The sequence below is a fragment of the Pogona vitticeps genome, chromosome 3 (assembly GCF_051106095.1).
Source record: "Pogona vitticeps strain Pit_001003342236 chromosome 3, PviZW2.1, whole genome shotgun sequence".
NCBI classification, from domain to species: Eukaryota; Metazoa; Chordata; class Lepidosauria; order Squamata; family Agamidae; genus Pogona; species Pogona vitticeps.
In genome coordinates, this window is record NC_135785.1 from 213088331 (window position 1) to 213111635 (window position 23305).

At 38.8% G+C, this 23305-nt stretch overlaps 1 protein-coding gene and 1 long non-coding RNA gene across 21 annotated transcripts in view; both read left to right on the plus strand.

Annotated features, from left to right (window-relative positions):
- Positions 1-23305, plus strand: part of ROBO2 (roundabout guidance receptor 2) — a 1246783-nt gene that overhangs the window by 730523 nt on the left and 492955 nt on the right. The gene's annotated exons all lie outside the window — the stretch shown is intronic.
- Positions 14169-23305, plus strand: part of LOC144587752 (uncharacterized) — a 36290-nt gene continuing 27153 nt past the window's right edge. The window contains exon 1 of the long non-coding RNA XR_013542898.1: positions 14169-14282. This is a non-coding gene — a long non-coding RNA (uncharacterized LOC144587752). The remainder of the gene's footprint in view (positions 14283-23305) is intronic.

Below are 23305 nucleotides of genomic sequence, written 5' to 3' on the forward strand. Positions count from 1 at the left end.
ATAAATAAATAAATAAATAAATAAATAAATAAATAAATAAATAAATAAATAAATAAATAAATAATAAACCAATTGAAAATATATTTATGAAACTGGTTTTGAATCTTCTTTAAGATTAGGGCTCTCTAGATGCTATGTCCCTGAAGGCATGACAGACATGTTATCACCTGTAAGTTTCCTTTGTATACAGTACTGTCAAAGAAAGAGTACTTTGATTTAAGGAGCTTCAAATACTATGATGCATTATATCTCTTTTTTGAAATTTTGTTGCTAATAAGGGCAGTTCAGCTGTTTTTCTCTTTGGTCTCTGTAGGCTGAAGTTGTTTGTTTTTGCTAAAGTAGCAGATAAAAGACTCAGTAATGAAGACAATGTTTCATATCTATTGAGTTTTCTTGTTCTTGTGTCAACAATGGTCTCACCCATATCAATTAAAAAGGACAATTATTAAGACATAAGAATATCAGCTCAGTTCAAATGTTTATTTTTGTGTTTTGAAAACAATTGCCTTATCATATCCTGTGACTAAGTAGAATGTTCTGTATACACAGTGTGCATTTGTGAGTGACTCTTTCAACTCCAGATTTTCTGGCTGATGGTGATAGAGACTGCAAAGACAACATTGACTGCTTTTTTGGATGTAGTTACACCTATTCAAAATATGTCACTAACTTGGCAACTTCAAGTAGATAACATGTTGGATCATTAGTTGTTACAATATTTTAATGGAATATATTCAGCTTCTAGACTTTCATCAAATGTGATGTAGAACTGATGCTGGGATATGAACAAGAGCTCCAAGATATTACTGAAGGGTAGGTCATGCTGCATTAACACAGGTAGTTATTTCACTTTATCAAACTTGTTTTGCTGTTGTAGCAGAGCAGATAAAATGAAGAGGAGGAAGGGATTTCAGAGATACCAAGTATAATGAAGTGCTATTGAGGCAGGACTTTTCTTTGGCTTTGGATAAAGCTGAGTACTGTATATCAATGACAGGCAGGCAGGCAGGCAGACAGATGATAGATGGTAGGTAGGTAGGTAGGTAGGTAGGTAGGTAGGTAGGTAGGTAGGTAGGTAGGTAGGTAGGTAGGTAGGTAGGTAGGTAAGTAGGTAGATAGATAGATAGCTAGATAGCTAGATAGCTAGATAGATAGATAGATAGATAGATAGATAGATAGATAGATAGATAGATAGATAGATAGATAGATAGATAGATAGATAGATAGATAGATACAGTGGTGCCTCGCTTAACGAGCGCACCGTATAATGACAAAATCGCATAGCGATCCGTTTTTTCGGATCGCTAATGTGATCGCTCAACGTTTTTCTAATAAGGCAAAATTCGCTTTGCGAAGACCGGTAAGCGTTTCGCTTACCGATCTTCGCAAAACGAAGCCCGACGATCAGCTGTTCGGTGGCCAAAATGGCTGCCGGAAGCCCGGAAATGGCCCAAAATGTTAAGCGAGGCGAGGGCGCGAAAATGGCTGCCGGCCATTAAGAAGCATCGCTGAACGGTGAGTATTTGGCCCATTTGGAACGCATTAAACCATGTTTAATGCGTTCTAGTGGAATTCCCTGCCCCGTTCAACGATGCTTCAGCATAGCGAAGGTTAATCCGGAACGGATTAACCTCGCTATGCGAGGCACCACTGTAGATAGATAGATAGATAGATAGATAGATAGATAGATAGATAGATAGATAGATAGATAGATAGATAGATAGATAGATAGATAGATAGATAGATAGATAGATAGATAGATTAAAATGAACCTTCACAAATTCTCTATTACTTAGAAAATGCTTTTCTCACTCTCACTAAAAGAAGTAATCATAGGCTGAACAACAGAATGGTGTATGGACTGAACTAGAAATACTAATACATAGCTATTAAGTGAAGTAGAGAAATGTTGATACTGAATAACAACTGTGGTAACATAGAGATCAAAAGTATACATATATCACTGAGATCCCATTTGGCCCTCAGACTTACTCTATATGCTGCCTAATAACCATGACATGTGTTAGGCAGTAACTAATTGGTTGTTGCAAAGACAACTCAAAAGAGAACATTAGGCACATTGTAAAATGACCAGGTAAGCTTAGAGAAATGAGAAAGTGTTAGGCCAAGGTAGAGCACCAGTTGTTGGAAAAGTTCTCTATATCCATGCCTTGTATGGGAGACAGGCTCATTATGTGTTCTAATAGTAATAATGTGCCATCAAGTCTATTCTGAATAATGACAACCCTTTTCAGGATTTTCCAGGTAGAGAATATTCAGAAGTGGTTTACCATTCACTTCTTCTGGAATGCCCTGGGACTGTGCAGCTTGCCCAAGGTCTCGTAAGGAGGCACAGTGGGAAATCAAACTCCTAACCTATGCCTCTGTAGCCAGATGCCTAAACCACTGAGTTGTGCAGGCAGCCTTATATGTTGTAAATGGAGGTAATTTTTCTCCAAAGAACAGATATATAATCTGCTGACCCTTTTAAGTCTTTCTCTGGAGGCCCAATTGACTTTGGAGTGCCTTTGATTCATGAAAGCTTGCACTGAAATAAAACTGATAGTCTTTAGAGTGTTACAGTATAGTATTTTGCACCCCTCCTGCTTTTCTTTTGCTGGCACCAAAACGGAATAGTTATCCTTTGGATTTTCATTGCTCTACATTTTCAGATGTATAACTCCCTTATTGTTCATTCAGTAAGCCCATTCCACTTCATCCCCTTATTAATTCTATTAATATTGAATTGTGAACTTTACATTTTTGCATTTAGTTAGACCTATTCAAAATATGCCACTAATTTGGCAACTTCAGGTAAAAATCATCACACATGTTGTATGTGCATCCATAAAATATTTACATGTTTGATTCATACTATTTATAATATGCCACTGATTACAGAAGAAACTGTGGAAAAATATTTAAGCTTTTAAAACCAAAATGTCAGGATATATACAATATGTTGGCCAGTGCCTTGTTCTGCGGGTACTAGAGACAAGTCTTTATGGAAGGCACTAAATTTACTTTATGACTGCTGGCAGGATGTCAAAAGTCAAGAATCAGTTATGAGATATATTTTTCTGATACATTTTCCAATCATGGATCTTCAAGCTACAATTCATTCTAGTTTTCCATGAGATTTGTCTTTCAAGAACCAGTATGGGGTCTTCACTAGGCAATGGGAAAACATATTTGTTTAGTTCAAATTAAATGAAAAATGGGAACGCTTCATATGTCAACCGATTATAAATCTTCCTCCAGTTTGGTTGCTTTTGTGGTTATCCAGTTTTCTAGTATTTCAGTTTAGACAATTTAAATAAAATTGGTTTAAAATTAAATCTTCCCTTATAGCCTTTTGAAAGGCAAGATAATGTTTGTTCTCAGTATCTATTTCTTATACAACTTTTATGTATGGGCATTTTGATTCCAGCTTCCTCATGTGAATCACTGGGTCTTGATATTTATGCTCATGGCAAATGTGGTGACAATGCAGGTCATACATAGTTTAATTCCAGGACTATTCAGTGATCCATCTGTTTAAAGAATCTGCTGCATTTTTTTTTTTTTTAGGTTTTGATTTCACATCCATGTACAGTATCAAACCATGGGCTGATGGAGTTGTTATCCTGGATACCCTTTAATCCTGTGTTTACAGAAATTTGTCCCATGCATTTCGGTTGGTAGCATATTGTGAAAAGATGTTCCAGAAGCGAATAAGACATCAAACAATGATCTTGGAATAATGGGGAACTACTGTTGACTACAATTGGCATGTCTTTATAACTAGTCTGCCTGTAATTTTCCCCAACTGTCTTTTAAGAAATAATCCTCCCAAATAAAATGTGTGTGAGCCTTTGAACTGTAGAATTGTTCTGCTTTTGTCTTGTATGTGAAGTGAAAATCATTTTCTCTTCCTAAGCACTACAATGTGACAGGCACCTAATAAGATCTGACAGCTTGTTTCTTAAAATTTATCCCATAGAAAAGAAATCCAAGTGTTTCAGTTTCCAAACACTCTGTATACACTCTGCAAAACTATGCCTTTGAAAATCTCTTGCAGCTGTGCGAGTCTCCAGAAAAGTTGAAGGCAAAAGCTTTGAGCAAAACAATGCGAAATGGAATGAGAAATGTGCAATATAACACACATACTTGGTTAAAATTATAGTTATTGGTGACATTGACCAAAAGTTTTTGTTGCTTACTCAATGCTTTTTGACAAATTAATCAGTTTTTCGGATCAAATGCCAAGAGAACGTGGCTAGCTTTGTATGCCTCCAAATTCTTCTGTTCCCCTCTTAGAAGACAGCATGCCTTTCCCTCACAGTAATATTGGTTGCTAGGAGAGGTGCAGTGGTCTGGTCCCCTGTTACCCAGCAGTAAAACCAAAGAACATATTGAGCTGAAGAGAGGAATAGCACAGTATGAGCTATGAATCACAAGGTGTCACCCATATGCCTACTTTGTTCATACTTCTTCTTCTCAAAACTTTTCTTTTTACTCTTTTTCTTCATCTTCTAAAAGCCATTCAGGAAAAGAAGAGAAAGTGCTATTGACCATGCACTCAGAGAAACAAACAAAAAAAGTTGAGATGTATTCATCAACCACATTAGTGACAATGCATGATTTAAAGAATAGCTTCAGTCAACTGCCTTTAAAAGAGAGTGATTAATACCTTCTGTTAGTACCAAGGGGAAGGGGTAAGTGTAAAGATCTGGTTCTTCCAGTTTTCTGTTAGATTCTGGCTGTGTATAATAACATTACAACTGTGGATTTAAATAGAAGGAAAAAAGACATTAGTATTCTTTGAGCAATTTTCCTTCCCCCTTTCCTGCAACTGCTTTCTGCCAAACCCTTTCTCTTTTGATTCAAAACAAGTGTTTTTCATGAGTTGCTTAACCTCCCCAAATATTTCTTGCACCAAAGGCTTGTTGATGTATGAATTGTTTTAAAAATAACACTTGTGTCCTGTTTTCCAGCCAAACTGTGCAATTTATGATCTCATAATTTTATACTACAAATATAACAATCATATTTAAAAATCCAGTAAAAATAATATTATAAAACACAAATAAATGCAGCAACATCAACCATGAATGTCACTGTCTGGCTGAGAGACTATATCATTTCTCTGCAGGAAAGACAGCCATTGGTGTATCTTTTCTAGCCACAAATAGCAAATGAAATCTGGATTTTCTAGATTCAAAACTTAGTGGCATGCCCATCTAGAACACGTCTGTCATTAGCTTGCAGAGGTAGCCTGCTTATTATCAGTAACATTGGATCTCAGCAGATGGGAAACCCTGACATCTGAGTATTCAGCCTGGAGGCAGGCGGTGCATCACGGCCCCTCCCAATTTGAAGAGACCCTTGTCCAGCAGGCCGAGGCAAAGAGGCAGTCATGAAAGCAGCAATATCAGGGAGCTAGACAGGGTACATATTGTATTTGTCCTCAGTGTGGAAGGGATTGTCACTCTCAAATTGGCCTTCTCAGCCACACTAGATGCTGTTCCAAGTCCTCCATGCAGAGCATGATACCATAGTCTCTCAAGACTGAAGGATGCCTATGTGTGTCTTCTCTTGTACTGAGTTTCCTTGATGGCGCTCATTCAGTCAAGATACCCCATAAAGCCTAAGAACTATCATTCTCATTCATTCTCTAAAGTTTTTCTTCTTTTGCTGTATCCTGTCATGTCTGTTATATGCTGATTAATAAATATTTTTGCATGTTATATGAGTGGAAAATAAATTTCACAAACCTCCGTGTTTTTATAAAACTATGCTATAAAGATGGCCTGCTTTTAACAGTTTCTCTGACTTCTACAATTGCTAGAAACAATAATTGCTAAATTCATATAGATGTTAGGAGAAGATTTAGGACTGATGGGATTAATGTTCCCAATTTGGTTTGCCCTTGAATATAACATGAAAAGCAGTGTTTAATGTCTTTGGGAAAAAGTTGTTAAATGGAGTTAATTAGAGATATTTATACTTTTTTTGGCTGTTAACAGGTATGACAAGACAACCCCATTCACTTCCAAAATGATCTGCAAGTCATACTAGCAGATCAAATTTACTGCTGCTATCTTGCTTATAGACAGCAAGTGTGCTGTGTTGTTTTTAGGCTAGCTATTGCATTCTGGAAAGTTCTTTTTAGTTTTAGTATTAATTATCCTATGTTTGTGTTTTCCTATCATGTTTGTTAGCCATGCTAAGTGCTATAGACTGTGTGTGTGTGTGTGTGTGTGTGTGTGTGTGTGTGTGTGTGTGTGTGTGTGTGTGTGTGTGTGAGAGAGAGAGAGAGAGAGAGAGAGAGAGAGAGAGAGAGAGAGAGAGAGTGAGTATATGAAATAAAATATGTATTGTTTATGTAAGCTAGGAAGTTGTGTTTGGTCTACGCACTAGCCATTTATATGGTAATTGTGATGAGTTTTGCTCTTTCAGGTACTAAAAGTCTGAGAAAATGAACTTTGATATCTACCTTTATCTGGGAATGAAATACATTTTAAATGAATATGGCTGTACTGGGCTTAGTCTTAAGTCCAAAAGACTTTATTTTAGAATGGGCCCACTTAAATCAATTGCATTGCTTGCCACAAGCCACAAGGCACGTTTATTTCAATGATTCTCTTCTAGAAGGGTCTATTATGGGAACCAAGCCATGTTCTGCTGTCTCTCTCACTCTCTCTGTATATGCATGCTCATCTTAAGTTACATCACTTCACCATAGGTAAAACCAAATTAGTTGAGTTGAAGCATTTGTGCCTGGTAATTTTTGAATCTTATCATGGCTTTAGTTATGCTCAAGTGATTGATTCTTCACAATAACATGATATTTGAAAAACTTGCATTATTAAGGAAAATGTTTAAGAGTTTGAGGTTGCAATCATACATTTATCATAGGTATCCTTCAGTCTCAAGAGACTACGGTAACGTGCTCCGTATGGAGGACTTGGAACAGCGTCTAGTGTTTTGATGCTGTATGTGAAGCTGGAGAGTCCTCTCCAGGGCACGAAGCCTGGGTAAAATAATATAGAGGATAGGCTGTTACCCAAGCAGCAAATCCCCCCTCTCCCTGTCACTAAAATAGTCCAGTGGAAAGGCAAGAGCCAATACAACTGGTTTCAGCGACATCGCAGGAGTTGACAGAATGACAGGAACTAGTTGCAATCATACATACAATCCTGGAAGTTAACCCAATTAGAGAACAAGATTTCCTTCTGAATACACATGTACAGAACTGCACTGTAAATATCTAAAAAATATACAAACATAGGATGATATAGTTCATGGAATATTTTTGCAAAAAGCTGAATTGGAACAAGGATTTTCAGATATTCTGCTATGGAAAAATGAAGCTTTAGAAAATGAAGCTTTAGTTTTAAAAATACAGCATTGTTCAAATCTCCTGTTCCTGCCTTTCCAAAAATAATTGGTCTAAGAAGTTGCAATTACACTGTTAATTGTTCCTCTTGTGAAGTAGGGTGGGCACTTTTGCTTGACTTTTCTAGAGACAAGAGACTTTAATTCTTTATTGTATTTTAGTAAACTTCACCCCTCAATTCCCAAGGTATCTAGCATTAAACAAAAGAACACATCAATGTTGTACCTAGATCAGGTACCTAGGATCATGTTAATACTTATCTTGTTCTTCAGGGAAAACAACAAAGATAATGTTTCTGTGTTGCTATTAAAAGCCGACAAAGTTAATGTTTTTAATGAAGACTACACTATTAGTGCAGAAAGAAAAAAAGATGAAATAAATGGCAGTGTGTGCTTAAAATGTAGCTATATCTATATTGACAGCAAACCATTTTGGAATGTAATGTTGGGCGCAAAATATATTCTGAACTGCAAGTTTAAACCACACCAGTCTAATTGAAGGGTATTGCACAGAGGAATAGTTTCTTGTGTGAAACCTCTATGCATGTTGAACTGGCTTTCTTTGGACATAGCTGATTGATTGTAAGATTGGTAGATTGCCAGGATACACGTCAAAGAAGAGGGTATTGCCAATCTTTCCTGCTCAGATATATACTCTTGTAAGAGTATCTGTTTGATAAAGTATCACATATGCAAATACATTCCGTTCCTTATTTCAGTTTGGATCTGTGTCTGTAACTAGTTATAAAATTGTTGCTAGTAGGGAAGAGTGACGGAAATGCTGTGTTGACTTCTTTTTTTCCCTTCCTGATCAAATGGCTGATTGATGCTCTTTTGAAAATGGCATGCTTGCTACGGTACCTGTAGCACTATTCAAAAGTCTTTTATATTAATGGCTCTGAGCAGATAGTGCCAAGAATTATATGTTCTTCTGTTTATGGATGTATTTGATGTGCATATTGTCTTTCCCCCCCGAACTGTGACTCAGGATAATTCAGGGAAACAGGTACAGAGAAAAACGTGTTATGACAATAATAGTAATAATATGCTGACAAGTCTGACTTACCTTTTCACAGTGTTCTAGGTAGAGAGTACACAAAAGTGGTTTAGTAATCCCTTCTTATGGGAGGCACCCTGTGACAGTGTAGCCTACCCAAAGCCACACAGGCTGGCTCTACTCATAAGGAGCACAGTGAGGAATCGAACTCCCAGGAGGGTCTGTTCCAGCGGATTCTGCTGCCTGAACAGCCCTTCCTGACAAAATAATTAAATCAGATACTGGTTTAAAGAGGGAATGTTTTAGACTTAATCAATAAATTGAAGATCAACAAGTCACATAGCCCGAGATGGCATCCACTCAAGGGTTATTAAGGAACTGAGGAATGAAGTTGCTGATCTAAACTAAACTAAAATAACTTGTCCCTTAAAACAGCTACATTGCCAGAGGACTGGAGGATAGCACATGTCACACCAGCCTTTGAAAAGGGAAGGTGGGGGGACCTGAGAAACTACAGGCCGGATAGCCTAAGGTCTGTTCCAGGGAAGATGGTGGAAAGCCTCATCCAAGATAAAATCTTAAAACACATAGAAGAACAAAGCTTGCTGTGGGAAAACCAGCACGGCTTCTGTAAGGGTCAGTCTTGCCTCACAAACCTTTTAGAATTTTTTGAAAAAGTGTTGACAGCATGTGGATGCACATGAACCAGTGAATATTGTATATCTGGATTTTCAGAAGGCATTTTACACGGACCTTCACCAAAGGTTGCTGAGAAAACTCCACAGTTAAGGGATAAGAGGTCCTCTTATGGATTGAGAATTGGTTGAGAACCAGGAAACAGGGCAATTTTCACAATGGAGAGATGTGAAAAGTGGTGTTCCCCAGGGATCTGTCCTGAGACCAGTGCTTTTCAACCTGTTCATAAATGATCTGGAGACAGGGATAAACAGTGAGGTGGCCAAGTTTGCAGATGACATAAAACTTTTCCAGATGGTGAAGACTAGAAGGGATTGTGAGGAGCTCCAGAAGGATCTCTCCAAACTGGGAGAATGACCGGTAAAATGGCAAATGTGTTTCAATATAAGAAAATGTAAAGTAATGCACACTGGGACAAAAAAAATCAAAACTTTTATTTATCAGCTGATGGGCTCTGATCTCTCCGTGATGGAACAGGAAAGAGATCTTGGTGTGCTGGTGGACAGCTAGATGAAAGTGTCAGCCCAGTGTGCAGAGGCAGTGCAGAAGGCCAATTCCATGCTAAGTATCATTAAAAAGGGTATTAAAAATGAAACAGCCAACATTATAATACCATTGTACAAAACGCCGGTAAGGACGCATCTGAAGTATTGCGTACAGTTCTGGTCGCTGCACCTCAAAAAAGACATAGTGGAACTGGAAAAGGTGCAGAAGAGAGTGACTCAAATGATGACTGGGCTGGGGCACCTCCCTTATGAGGAAAGGCTACAGTGTTTGGGGCTCTAGAGAAAAGACGCCTGAGGGGGGACATGATTGAGATGTATAAAATTATGCAGGGGATGGATAAAGTGGATAAAGGGAAGCTCTTTGCCCTCTCACGCAATACTAGAATCAGGGGATATCCACTGAAACTGAGCATTGGGAGAGTGAGAACAGACAAAATAAAATATTTCTTCACCCAGCATGTTGTTAGTCTGTGGAACTCCTTGCACAAGATGTGGTGATGGCATCTGCCTTTAAAAGGGGATTGGACAGATTTCTGGAGGAAAAGTCCATCACAGGTTACAAACCATGATGGGGATGTACAATCTCCAGGCTCAGAAGGAAGGTACCTCAAAATGCCAGATGCAGGGAAGGGTTATCAGGAGACAGGTACACTGTATTTAGTTGTCTCGTGTGCTCCCAGAGGCATCTGGTGGGGCCACTGTGAGATACAGGACACTGGACTAGATGAGCCCTTGGCCTGATCCAGAAGGGCTCTTCTTATGTTCTTATACTAACCTCTGGCTCCACAGACAGAAAACACAATAAAACAAATTATAATATTCAAACAAAAATGAAATAAGAACAATTTGAAAAGCTGAAAAGTATAGCAGCCACCATTAAAATCTCCGTTCTCATAGGAGTGTTTTGACCAGAGGAAGGGCAACAGGAATCAGGATACCCTAGCCCTGAAGAAGGGCTAGGCACTGGCAGCAAGCACTGAGAATATATCTTGATACATAAGTGCAGTGTCTGAATCCTGTGGATATAGATCTTTCTATGTGCCTGGACATGCTTGGAAAAGAATTCATCTTTTAAGGAGCTTTTGCAGCTTAATGCTTAGCATGTTCACCCTGAAATAAGTCTCCTTAAATTCAACAGTAAAATACTACAGGTTTGGGTCCAGCTGATTTACATTTTCCCTCTTGATCGGATGATGGAACAGGAAATGTGTGTCAGCCCGGAGCCCCCCATCCTCAATTTGTCCGTTTTCCTGTCCACCAGGAAACCTACTTTTGAAATTCCAAATCCTTTTGGGTTGATTCAAGCATATGATTGTTTGAGTCAGAAAGGGAAGATGAGGTGTGCAAAGAGGCTTCATACCTTCTCCTTCACCTCTTGCTTCATTACAAGCGTATGCACACACACACACACACACACACACACACACACACACACACACAGAGAGAGAGAGAGGACTGCCAGTGCATACTTAGCCCAGCAGAGCCTCTATCTAAATACACTCTTCCTCCTCCTCCTCCTTAAGCCTCTCCTGGGCTACACTCCTATTACTTTTTTTTTTAAAAAAACACCTTAACAAGGCAAAGGCTTGTGTAAGAAGCTGACAATAGAGACAGGAAAAAGCTTGTATCATTGCCTATTCATGAAGGTCTTTGTACAGTGCCACAGGACTATAAGTAGAACTGCAAGCAGTTTGATTTAAAGTGTGGCTAGTTAAATTGAACAGACCTGAATTCCCTGGTGCAACTTCACAGTGAGTGAATGCACAAGTCCTTTGCTGTGCCGTCACATCCTAAATCTCCATCAGATTGCAGTCTACACTCTGCCCTGTTCAGGCACTGATGATTGAATGTGTGGAAAGGCTCAGCTTGTTTTTGTGAGGCTAGGCCAACGGCATATATGCTGGTAGCCTTCACAAACTGGCATGGGATCAGTTCAGTCTGAAAGGATTCACTTTGTTTTTTGTTTTTTAATCCAAAGAAGATTAAAACCATAGCTTATTACAGGGATGTGGTGGCGCTGCGGGCTAAACCGCAGAAGCCTGTGCTGCAGAGTCAGAAGACCAGCAGTCATAAGATTGCAGCCACGTGACGGACTGAGCTCCCGTCTCTTTGTCCCAGCTCCTCGCCAACCTAGCTGTTCGAAAGCATGTAAAAATGCAAGTAGATAAATAGGTACCCTCTCGGTAGGAAGGTAAAACAGCGTTCCCTAGTCACGCTGGCCATGTGACAACGGAAAACTGTCTTCAGACAGGCGCTGGCTCTACGGCTTGAAAAACGGGATGAGCACCGCCCCCTAGAGTCGGACACAACTGGACTAAAAAGGTCAAGGGGAACCTTTACCTTTTACCTTATTACAGTTTTTGCTTTACAAAGTAAACTCTATAAACATAGAAGTGACTCAGTTTAGGCTGAGCCAATCACGCCCTGGCTGTAGGCAGATAATTTCATGTTCATGCGATTCCCTTCACTTGTTCAGTATCTAAATGCTTGAATAAATTGTTTGCGGCTGAAGAAGAACAGACAAGTGAGTATGAAGGAGGTGTTTTAGTCCCTTCTGACAAAAAGCTGCAGCAATTTTTTTTCTTCTTCTTTTTCCCTGAGTGCTCAGATTCCTCATAAGTATTTTTAAGCCTGCAGCAAAGCATCTTTGTAATTGGGTAATCCTGCATTAATCTTACTCTTCAATTCAACTGTCCTTGAGCCTTTTATATTGCATTTCTCTGAGTGAACTCCTGAACTTTGATAAGCTTCTGAGCTTTTCTTTTTTATTTGATGAAGTCAATTATTATTAAACTTTTTGTAAACAAGCCATAGATGTGTATCTCGATGAATTTTAGTCAATTGTCATCTTGGATAATATTGATTAGGCTTTCTTATTGCAATTATAGCCTATTTTTACTGCATGTGAAAGTACTTAGTAAATAGCTATAACCTTTATTTTGCAATAAAAAATTTGCTCTGAAGTCTAGAACTGTAGTGAAAAGGATCTACATTCTGTTTGATGATGATGATGTTATATGCTGAAAGGGAGGTTTGTGGTTATTACAAACAAATGCACATGGGAAGTTGATTGGATTAAAGAACAGGCCTTTCACCTTGAAGGCCACAGTTCAAATTAAGCCTTAGGTCACAAGTAAATTGAGATGAATGGGTTTCACTGCATCCCTGGTGTAAAGTAGCCTATATCATAAAAATCTCCATACATCTGTTTTTGCAGACTTGGCATAATTGGCATTCTCTTAGGACTGCATTGGCACTGAGACTATTGCTTATTGCTGAGGAAGATTCTCTCTTCAGGTCAGGGTTAAGGTCACTGGTAGGTCTGTGATGAAAATCTAGTTCTGTTTGTATTAATGATCTAATCTGCTCACATTAACCATGGTGCCAGAGATGCTTTAAAGGAAACTACATCTTCCCTCTCAATTTAATTTGCTTTATTATCAAACTAGATTTGTATCTGAATGTGATACATGGATGTTTATGCAGCACTTTTATGTTGCACTATGGACACTTTCAAATGTTCATTAGTATTAAAAAAATTAAGCCATTTATCATTTCTTAGTGAAAATAATGTTGGTGCTTTAGTTCTTCTTTAAAAGTATAGCAAACATATTACTACATCGTAGCATTTTGTCAGTTTTTTTTAAATGACTAAGTTAAAATATTATGTTTGTGTGTATTTGTCAATATAGCCAAGATTCTGAATTGTTCACATGATCTGAAAATATCAGCATTTTACAAAAACAAAACAGGTATCTAATATTCTACTCAAGAAAAAAATCAGCTCCAGATTATCAGCATTGGACATAAACTACAGCTACAACAGATGGATACAGAACAGGGGAATAAAACCCCAGCCCTATACAGTCCCTGCATAAACACTTAAAGTGAATATAGTAGTGAAATTAATCTCTTCACAGAAGAGTGTCATGGATTATTGCCATTTGAGGAACTGAGACGTAACTGTGTCTATGCAGATAGACAGTTATTCTTAGTGAAACTCACAACTTTGAGTAAAAGCTTGCAAATTATGAGCCTAGTCCTTTTCACTTGGCATGCTCTTCCTTGTGTCCATGGACTTCTTTGTGGTGCAGGTCCCCACATCTACCCAGTTTGGTGTTGCATACTTTTATTTTATGATTTGGAAATACATTCTGACATGGTAGTTGAGGTACATGCAGTATTTCACTCAAGTACATTTGTTTTACAAAGGTGTGCCTTGTGTAATTTTGTTAAGTCCATGGAGGTGCATTTTTGCACAGAGGTTAAGCAAAAAACTGTTGCCTCCTTAGGGTATGTGAGTTATCTCTGAACATGTTCTAAAAGTTCACTGATCTCAGATCTGAAAATTAGTTTCAGAGGACTGGGAATGCTATCTCAGAAGGGCTGACCCTATTTTCTGATCAGGTTGTATCATACATCTAAAAAAAGGATCATGGTGAAAAGTGTGGTGTTCTGTAAATCGTTGTTGTTGTTTTAGTGTGCTGTCATATCAGTTCTGATTTATGGGAACCATTTTCAGGATTTTTCAGGTAGAGATTACTCAGAACTGGTTTACCATTCTTCTTGGAGTGCCCTGGGATTGTACAGCCTGCCCATGGCCACAGTCAGGTTGTACTCGCAGTAGGCACAGTGAGGAATTGAACTCCCAACCTCTGGTTTTGCAGCCAGATATCTGAGCAGCCAGCTGTTGCCTTATAGAAGTAAGTATATAGAAAACCTGCATGTGCAAAATGCAGTCCTAATTACTAGTGTAGTAGAACCAGTAGTTCAAACAAGAAATATCATTTTAAAGGATTTTCTTATAATCTATATAATCATAAATATATTTTTAATTCTACTACAGTGAAGTGGCATGGGAGAAAAGGTATGCTATTCAACTTAACCTCTTCATGCAGTTGCAGCCAGTTCCCCTGTAGCAGAGTAACATAATCCATGCAGTCACTCCAAGCAGTATTAACATACTGTACTAATATGCCAGCATACTATTTTATCAGAACCATACTCGGGATAAATAAATGTAATGTGCTGGGGAAAGTATTTGATGCTGGTGAATTTAATCTTGAACAAAATGACAGATCTACCAATTTCTACTAACATTTGTATTACCAACTGTGTTCTTTTATGAGTCATATTAAGTAAACAGTCCAGCTTTGAATTGCTTCATCTGCCAGTAAACTTTCTTCCACTCTAATTGCTCATAGGCAAACAGATTTAATAAAAGTATATCCAGTATTGGCATCTACTGTATCATCTGTAGAACATATTGGCAAGTACAGGGAATGGAAGCTGTGCTAAGCCCTAAGTAGCTAAATGAGATTAACATTACACAGAGGAGTTATTGATGAAGATACCACAGCTAAACATAAAAAAAGGTCAAGAAACATAGGTGGCTATTCTTGAATGATTTTTCTAATCTTCCTCTTAATAATATTTTGGCATTGTTTTTGGATTTACTCCTTTATTGTGGTGGTGTCCAAGATAAACATAGATGGGGAGGTGCTCATTGCGCACACATGTCGTCTGACTGCAAATCTAACATTTTGATATCCAGAATCTGCCTCAGTTGTAGTATAGTTCTATGCTTATCTGTTCAGAATTAGGAATTGTTTTCTGTAAGGGACTGTGATTCCAGCCTACGGTATAAGAAGAGCACTACTGCTAAGAATTGTTAACAGAAACAATGGGCAAACAGCTACAGATTTTGTTGTTGCTGTAAGAGCTAGATGAAAATGGCAAGCCATGATTATATTTTTTTATCAATGCTGTTTTCACAGTTTTTGTACATTAGCAGGAGATACAATGGAGTGATTTTAATTGCAGGATTGTGTATGTAGCTACATGCACAAATGATATTGTAGGTTTCATACATTTTTAGATAAATAAAATTTATTTATCTGGATGGTGCCGCAAGACTCTTTGTGGTTCGTGCCTGCTGCAACAGTTGGCACTAGAACCTTGGATGTATTCAGCAATGTCAAGTTCCTGAAGAGAGATTGTTTGAATTTGTATTAATGTGGGCAATATACATGACGTATTTCGTATGTGATGGGAAGCACATATTCATCACTGCTGTGGAAATCCTGGACCACATATTCATTCGTTCATTCATTCAGTTTATATACCACCCATTAGTACCCTGAGAGGTTTACACAAGGTTAAAACTCACAAACCCACAATACACCACAAATGGAAAAATACAAGGAAAAATACACGAGTATAACAGACAATAATTAAGCCATAGATTTAAATAACCCTGTTAAAAACATCTAAAATTGATTAAATACATTTTGAAAGGAAGCTTAATAATTTTTTTCCTGAACACAAGAAGGGAAGGGGCTTGGCATATCTCTGTTGGCATTTTATTCCAGAGACTGATAGCCACAATAAAAAAAGGCACGATTTCTCGTATTTGCCTTTTTTGCCTTCCCTTAATGTAGCAGCTTTTAACAACATGGATTGAGAGGAGTGGGTGGGATGAATAGCTGATCTTCCTTGTTGGGAAAGATGTCCCAACAAGACAGGTTGGAATCCCTGTTCCAGATTTCTAAGGTGATTACTTCAATGCTTTCTTAATAGCCAAACTGTATGTTAGAGATAATGCATAATTAGAAGAGGAAATTCCATAAGGGCTAAGACCATCTGATTTTCACAACAGAAGCTTTTCACACCTGTAGTTTGCAAATTATGCTGCCAATTTGAAAAGACTATCCTGCTCAGAGTTATACTCATTTATTGGTTTCTATTTATGTTGATATGAGACTACTTGATATGAATGCTGAGTTGTATGTGGTATAACTTTGCTAATACTCCAACCCATATGGTTTGATAAGTCATAAAAACTTCATAATATTTGAATTATAACTCAGAATTTCACCAAACCAACCAAAGTTTTCCTTCCATAAAATGCTTGAATAAAGCAGTAGTTTTCAGGAAATACTGATAGAAGTGTGTAATATGCCTTTGCAAAGAGTGGAGAAAAAGGGTTGGTGTGTCAGTGTTCAGCACTTTTTAATCAGCTCTTCAAAGTGAATTAGTGACCTTCGGTTTGAACTAGTGACCTCCAAAAAGTCACTAGAAGAGCCACAGGGCGCAGTGGTTAAACTGTACTGCAGCCAAAAATGTGCTCACGACCTGGGGTTCAATCCCAGGTAGCCGGCTCAAGGTTGACTCAGCCTTCTATTGTTCCGAGGTCGGTAAAATGAGTACCCGGCTCACTGGGGGGGGGCAATGTGTAGCCTGCATAATTAACTTGTAAACCCCCCAGAGAGTGCTTGAAGCACTATGGGGTGGTATATAAGCAGCATGCTTTGCTTTTGCAAAAAGTCATATTGTCAACAGTCTTGCTCAGCTGTTGTAAACCGAAAGCCATAGCTTCTTTTCTGAGCTAACTTCAATCAGGAGAGCTGCACATGCTCAGGTTTTCCTAATCTATCTGGGAAAAACTCGGTTCTGAGACATACAGTGCCTGAGACAGGTAAATCTGCTTTCTGAGTATGATCTGGACCTAGGTATTGGAATGAATGTGTATATTCCCCTTTTAAACATATTTTTGTTTCATTATGCTGTATTATTGTTCTATATTTGTTACGTGCCATCACTGATTCAGAGGCCATTGACCTATAAAGTTAGAGCTCATGTGGCAGATGCTATGGGCACAAATTAGTATGCAGTACAAGTGCTAGGAGGTTAAGTCTCCGCCTGAAACCAGAAGAAATGGGCAAGAAAGGATGCTGTATTCCAGCTGTGAAGCCTAAACATGCTGATCAAGTCTTTGCTGCTTAAATTCAACTAAGGCTGCACTCTTATATGCATAGATTCCCCAGCAAATGTAGTAGAACATTTGCTTTAGAGTAAACATGTACAATATTGTACTGTTACATTTATTAAACAAATTAAGAAAACTACAAGTAAAGAATACACTGTCCAATAAAGTCTGTAGCATTGCCTTGGATCTTAACTGGATTAACACTGCAGTCCCATGTTAACAAAAATTAAAATAAAAAAAGACTGTCTTTATTAGTATGGTAATGCAGCTTTTGAAGGTCTGCGTTTGTATGGTGAATGAAGCCTTGTGTGCCTTGAAAAGTGATATCTGAGACTTTGGTGAGAAAAAAAATGTTTGGTCAGATGCAGTCCCTTTATGTGTGTCCTGGGAAGATGGATATCCCGAAACAAGTTACATATCGTGCATTATTCCTTGTCAGCATTTTGCAGGACAGCAAGTTTACACAGAATATGGATAACCTGAAAAAAGGAAAAATTTTGCCTTTGATATTTTTCATTTTGTTTTGTTTGGTTTTAGTACAGCTGGTATTGCAGGATGTAAAGCCAGCAACTGTTACTATATTTGGAGAATTATATTATGGAATTTTGTCCAATGTTGATAATTAGAGAAGTTGTATTTTCATGATATCTTGTGTATTTCATTGTGCTGGAACCATACTAGCAGTGGCATCATCTACCTGCCTACTAATAAGCCCCTTTATGCCAAGTTGACACAAGGTACTGCCAGTTAAGTGTGTGTAGGATTATAGCCAGAGTTAATTTTAAGTGCCACTGAAATTATATTTAAGTTATATAATACTTAAATCTATTGATTTCAACTGAACTAAGTCCACTTAACCTAATATGGATCCAGTCCATTGTGATTGACAGCATATATTTAATTCAAAAAATATTCTTAAATTTAAAAAATGTGTTACATTATAATTTAGATTTTAAAATAACTTTTCAAGAAGTTTTGATGCAGAGAAGGCCTTTGACAACATCAATTGGTTTTTTATATTAAAACAATTAGAAATCATGGAAGCAGGAAAGGACTTTGTTGAGGCAATAAGGACTATTTATAGACAACAGAAAGCGAAGATCAGAATAAATGGACAACTTACACAGGATATAAAACTACAAAAAGGAACAAGACAACGATGCCCGTTGTCTCCTTTACTGTTTGTACTATTTATTGAAACATTATCACAACAAATTAGACAGAACACAGATATAAAAGGACTCAAAATAAGAGGGGAAGAATATAAAATAGAGGTGTTTGCAGGTGACATGGTCTTTATTTTAGAGCAGTGGTGACGAACCTTTTTGGGCTTGTGTGCCCAAACTGGGGGAAACAAACAAACAAATGGGGCAGTGTGCCATGGCGGTGTGCTACGGCGATGGCAGCGGTGGAACCGGAAGTGGTGGTGGAAGGGGGAATCCCGGGCACAGAGATGCCATGAGACCCCACTCCGGATCCACCACCAGCACCAGCTGTTCCGGATCCTGACCCGCCTCCTGTCTGGACACCAGCACCGCGGTTGCAGCCGCCTGCTCAGGTTTGGCTGCAGGGGGATGCCGGTAATAGCGATCCGGTGACTTACGGCTTGCGTGCCGGCAGAAAGGGCTCCACGTGCCAGCTGTGGTACGCGTTCCGTAGGTTCACCATCACTGTTCTACAGGATCTGATAAATTCAATGAGGACATTAAAAGAAACAATAAAAACATTGAAGTATCTGAACTAAAAGTAAAAAAAAACTAGTTTTGACCAAAAATATGAAGAAAGAGGAGATCCAAAATGCATGCAGGACTTCCTCTTCACCGATGATGCAGCCATTATTGCCCACTTCGCTGAAGACCTGCAACAACTCATGAATCGTTTTATCAAGGCCTGCCAAGACTTTGGACTAACAATCAGCCTGAAGAAAACTCAAGTCATGGGCCAGGGCATGGACTCACCTTCATCTATTACCATCTCCATGCAACAATTGGAGGTTGTTCATGACATTGTGTACCTTGGCTCAACGATCTCTGACACACTATCCCTAGATGTTGAACTGGATAAATGTATTGGCAAAGCAGCTACCATATTATCTAGACTAAAAAAGAGAGTATAGCTTAATAAGAAACTGACGACATATACCAAGATCCGGGTCTATAGAGCCTGTGTCCTGAGCACACTCCTGTACTGCAGTGAGTCCTGGACCCTTTGTGCATGGCAGGAGCAAAAGCTGAACACGTTCCATATGTGTTGTCTCTGGTATCACCTGGCAGGACAAAGTTCCAAACAGAGTAGTCCTAAAATGAGCTAGAATTTTTAGCATGTATACATTACTGAAACAGCAACATCTACATTGGTTTGGGCATGTCATGAGAATGGCTGATGGTCAGATTCCAAAAGATTTCCTGTATGGAGAATTAGTGCAGGGAAGTCACCCCAGAGGGAGACCACAGCTGCGATACAAGGATTTCTGCAAGCAGGATCCGAGAGCCTTAGGAATGGACCTTAACAGATGGGAAACTTTGACATCTGAGTGCTCAGTCTGGAGGCAGGCAGTGCACCATGGCCTCTCCCAATTTGAAGAGACCCGTGTCCAGCAGGCTGAGGCAAAGAGGCAGTCCCAAAAGCAGCAAAATCAGGGAACTGGTGTGAGGGTTCAAAAGGGGCCTCACTTGTTTTTGACAGACACACCGGAGGTTCTTGTGCAAAATCAAAACTAGGCTTTATTGGAACATGAAACATTAAATCATTGGATTCTAACTCAACTCCAACTTTATCTCTCATGACCAATGGGTCCCATGAGGGCATCCAAACGTCCTTATTAAACGGGTTGTTATCAAAGTCATTCCAAGGTCCTTTGGTAAAAGGTTACTGCCATCTATATCAAAGGGTTCTATCCCCCGTTCTAGTAATGAGATTGTCTCCTCATCTCTCCCCTCTGGATGATAGGGGTCTTCTTCTCCTCAAAGAGGGGCCCACTGTCCATCAGGAACCCTCTCCTCCGGGCTTCCTCCATATGCCATAACCGGTTTTCTCTCTCTTCTCTCTCGACTCCCTCCTTTTCTTCCCGGAGTCTCTGACGCCACTCCCACGCCTCTGACTCTCCCCAGTATGAAGGTTGAAGGGGAAGGCCCTTTCTTCTTCGATAATCAGCTTCTTCCTGTGGGTCCTGGACCTTTTTCCATCTCCTGGTCCAGCAGTCCTCAACTCAAATCATCTCCCAACCTCCTGGTATCACATCTACCCCTCCTTTTATTTCCCCTATTCCCGCCTCCATGATGGCCCTTCCCCTTTCCTCCCTTCTTGCCATTTCTTTTTCTGTCTGAGTGGCTACTGTCACTTTAGGCAGTCCCCACTCTAGCTCATGGGTATCCATTCCCATTGTATCGTCGCCGTGGGTGGTGTAAGCGAGTCTGTTTGCGCCTTCTGTTTGTTCCCGAGGAAGGACGGCACTCCGGCGAGGGCTTCTACCCTCTCGTCTTGTGTCTCACAGCTGGACAGGGGACAGATTGTATTTGTCTTCAGTGTGGAAGGGATTGTCACTCTCAAATTAGCCTTCTTAGCCACACTAGACACTGTTCCAAGTCTTCCATACAGAGCACGTTACCATAGTCTCTTGAGACCGAAGGATGCCTAAACTTAACTAATTAAGAGACAAAGAAATTGTTGAGGCTAGAATAAAGTTGAAGCCCTTGTATAATTGGATAAGAGACAAGAACATGGATAGGTTAAAGTTATGAGAAAGACAATATAATATATAACGTAAGTTTTAAAGGCTTAGAAAAAATGGCAAGAGAAGTGTGAAGTAAGCTTAGTAAGAAAACATATCGGCAGAAATAATAATGAGATATAGTGTTCTCTATCACATTCTGTGTTTTACCCTGTTCCAAATCCCCTTTCCTATGATTTCCCCCTACCCAATGGAAAATAAATTTTAAAAAAAGTTTTGATACTGAAGGACAAAATAAAAGTGAGATTACTATGTAGATCTTACATACTTTTATCTGGCTTTAGATCTCATTGAATTAATGCAGCAGACTTTATGTGATTTTGCTGTAAACTCTGCATGTCATAAGCCATATCACTTTATTAGTAAACTGTGTGTACTCATCTGAAGTGGGGGAGGGCTGTAGCCCAACCCCCATCTGTTTCTGGTTTTGTTGTTCCCTTACAGAGAGAGAGTGATGCATCTGAGCACTGAGCCTCTTGGACTATCTATGTGAGTTGTGACCCTAGAAAATAAGGATTCTAAATCACGTGGAGGGTCCCACACATAGCAGAGCTTCTTTTCTTCAGATTCATCATTCTTCATGGGTAGGAGAGTCAAAAAACAGGAAAGGAGCACATCCTTCTACCCATGGTAGGTAACATGGTCTGCTTACAATGGGTTTGGGCTTTAATTATAAACATAAACAGAAAGTAGACTGTAGAACTAAATCTTAATAAGTTCATTATCTGCAATCTGGACATGATTGGATTTATTTCAGGAACATATTTTAAGAATTTTGATGGGTGCTGAGACTTAAAACAAACATGTTGCTATCTACACCAGCAGGTTTCAGTATTTCTTAGATTTTATTGTATTTATATGACATCTTCAATAGTATCCCCTGGAAAAGAAGGATTTCACTTTCTCTGCAAATATATGGCGACATGTACAGTATCGACCATGGACTTTACTTTTAGGTGAATAGCCAATGTACTGCTCTGAATTGTGAAAATAAATCTAATTTAAACTAAAATACTAACCAAGAAAAGATTAATGAAAACAATATCTAATAACCATTAAATCTGAAAATGCTACTAGGTGGAGACTTGGAAGTGACATGAAATATCAAGCAGGCTATATCTCTTCAAGCACTAACATAAAACACACAGATCCATTTTATGTTCTCTAGTAATTGCATTTCATTTTAGATAGGAAGAAAATCACACGTCCGGTACTAAAAGGCCATTTTGCTTCTTGCTCTCTTCTTGCTATAATAAAAGCTTTTGAAAATCAGAGTTATCAGCTTCACTTTGGAAAAACACATTTCTGCTGGGTGAGATATAATTTTCTGTAGATAACAGCGGTTCACAGAATTGGAAAATAATGTGCAAATTTGTAAAAGTATGATTTTCACACTGCCAAAAAGGCAAAAATATAGTGCTATGTTTCCACATCCAGGTGAGGGCAGTTATGTGGTTAATAATATATCTAGTGGTTTTGTGGTGTTTACCATTCTGGGTGTCTTTGGAGAGAAGAACAGCATATAAACGAAAATGATAAATAATGAATAAGTAAATAAATAAATACAAAGCAATGTGGAGAAGCTTCCAGTTGTACAACCTGCAATATCAGTAATCTAATCTCATGCATCAGGGAGCATAATCAGTTAAGAAATTATTCAAATTTTCTGTCTATGACCTGCAAAAAATAGTAGTGTTGTACAGTCTTACCACTCCTGTGTAATGTGGTGGACATCACGTTCAGTTATAATGAGAACTGCTGCCTAAATGCAGATTTTAATAATATAGGCTTTTTAATACAGGCTTGTTCAGAAGATAGTCTGTATAGATTATGTACACAGAAGTGGAACCTACATTTATGCTTTGGTTTTACATACTCAATCCTGCATGAGCCTCAGGCTCATGGAGACCCAGGTGTTTAATACTGAATTGTGAACCAATCCAGTGGTATGATAGGAGTATGATTTGATCAGGGAACAATATATTTAAAGGATAGTCCAAATGGGTTGTGCACCACTACAGAGCCTGGTATGGAATTGCCAGAGATGACTAGGTTTTGGTGGGAAGCTTGCCTGATTCCATGTTGTGCAAGCCATGGATGCCCCATTGCGTCTTTTTTTTCACTTCCTTTTTTGTCTGCCTCTGTGGTGTCAAAAGGAGTGGTCTTGGGGAATATTCAAGTAGCTTTCACCCTGTACCTCTTCTTTTAGTGTACTATTTTATTTCTTA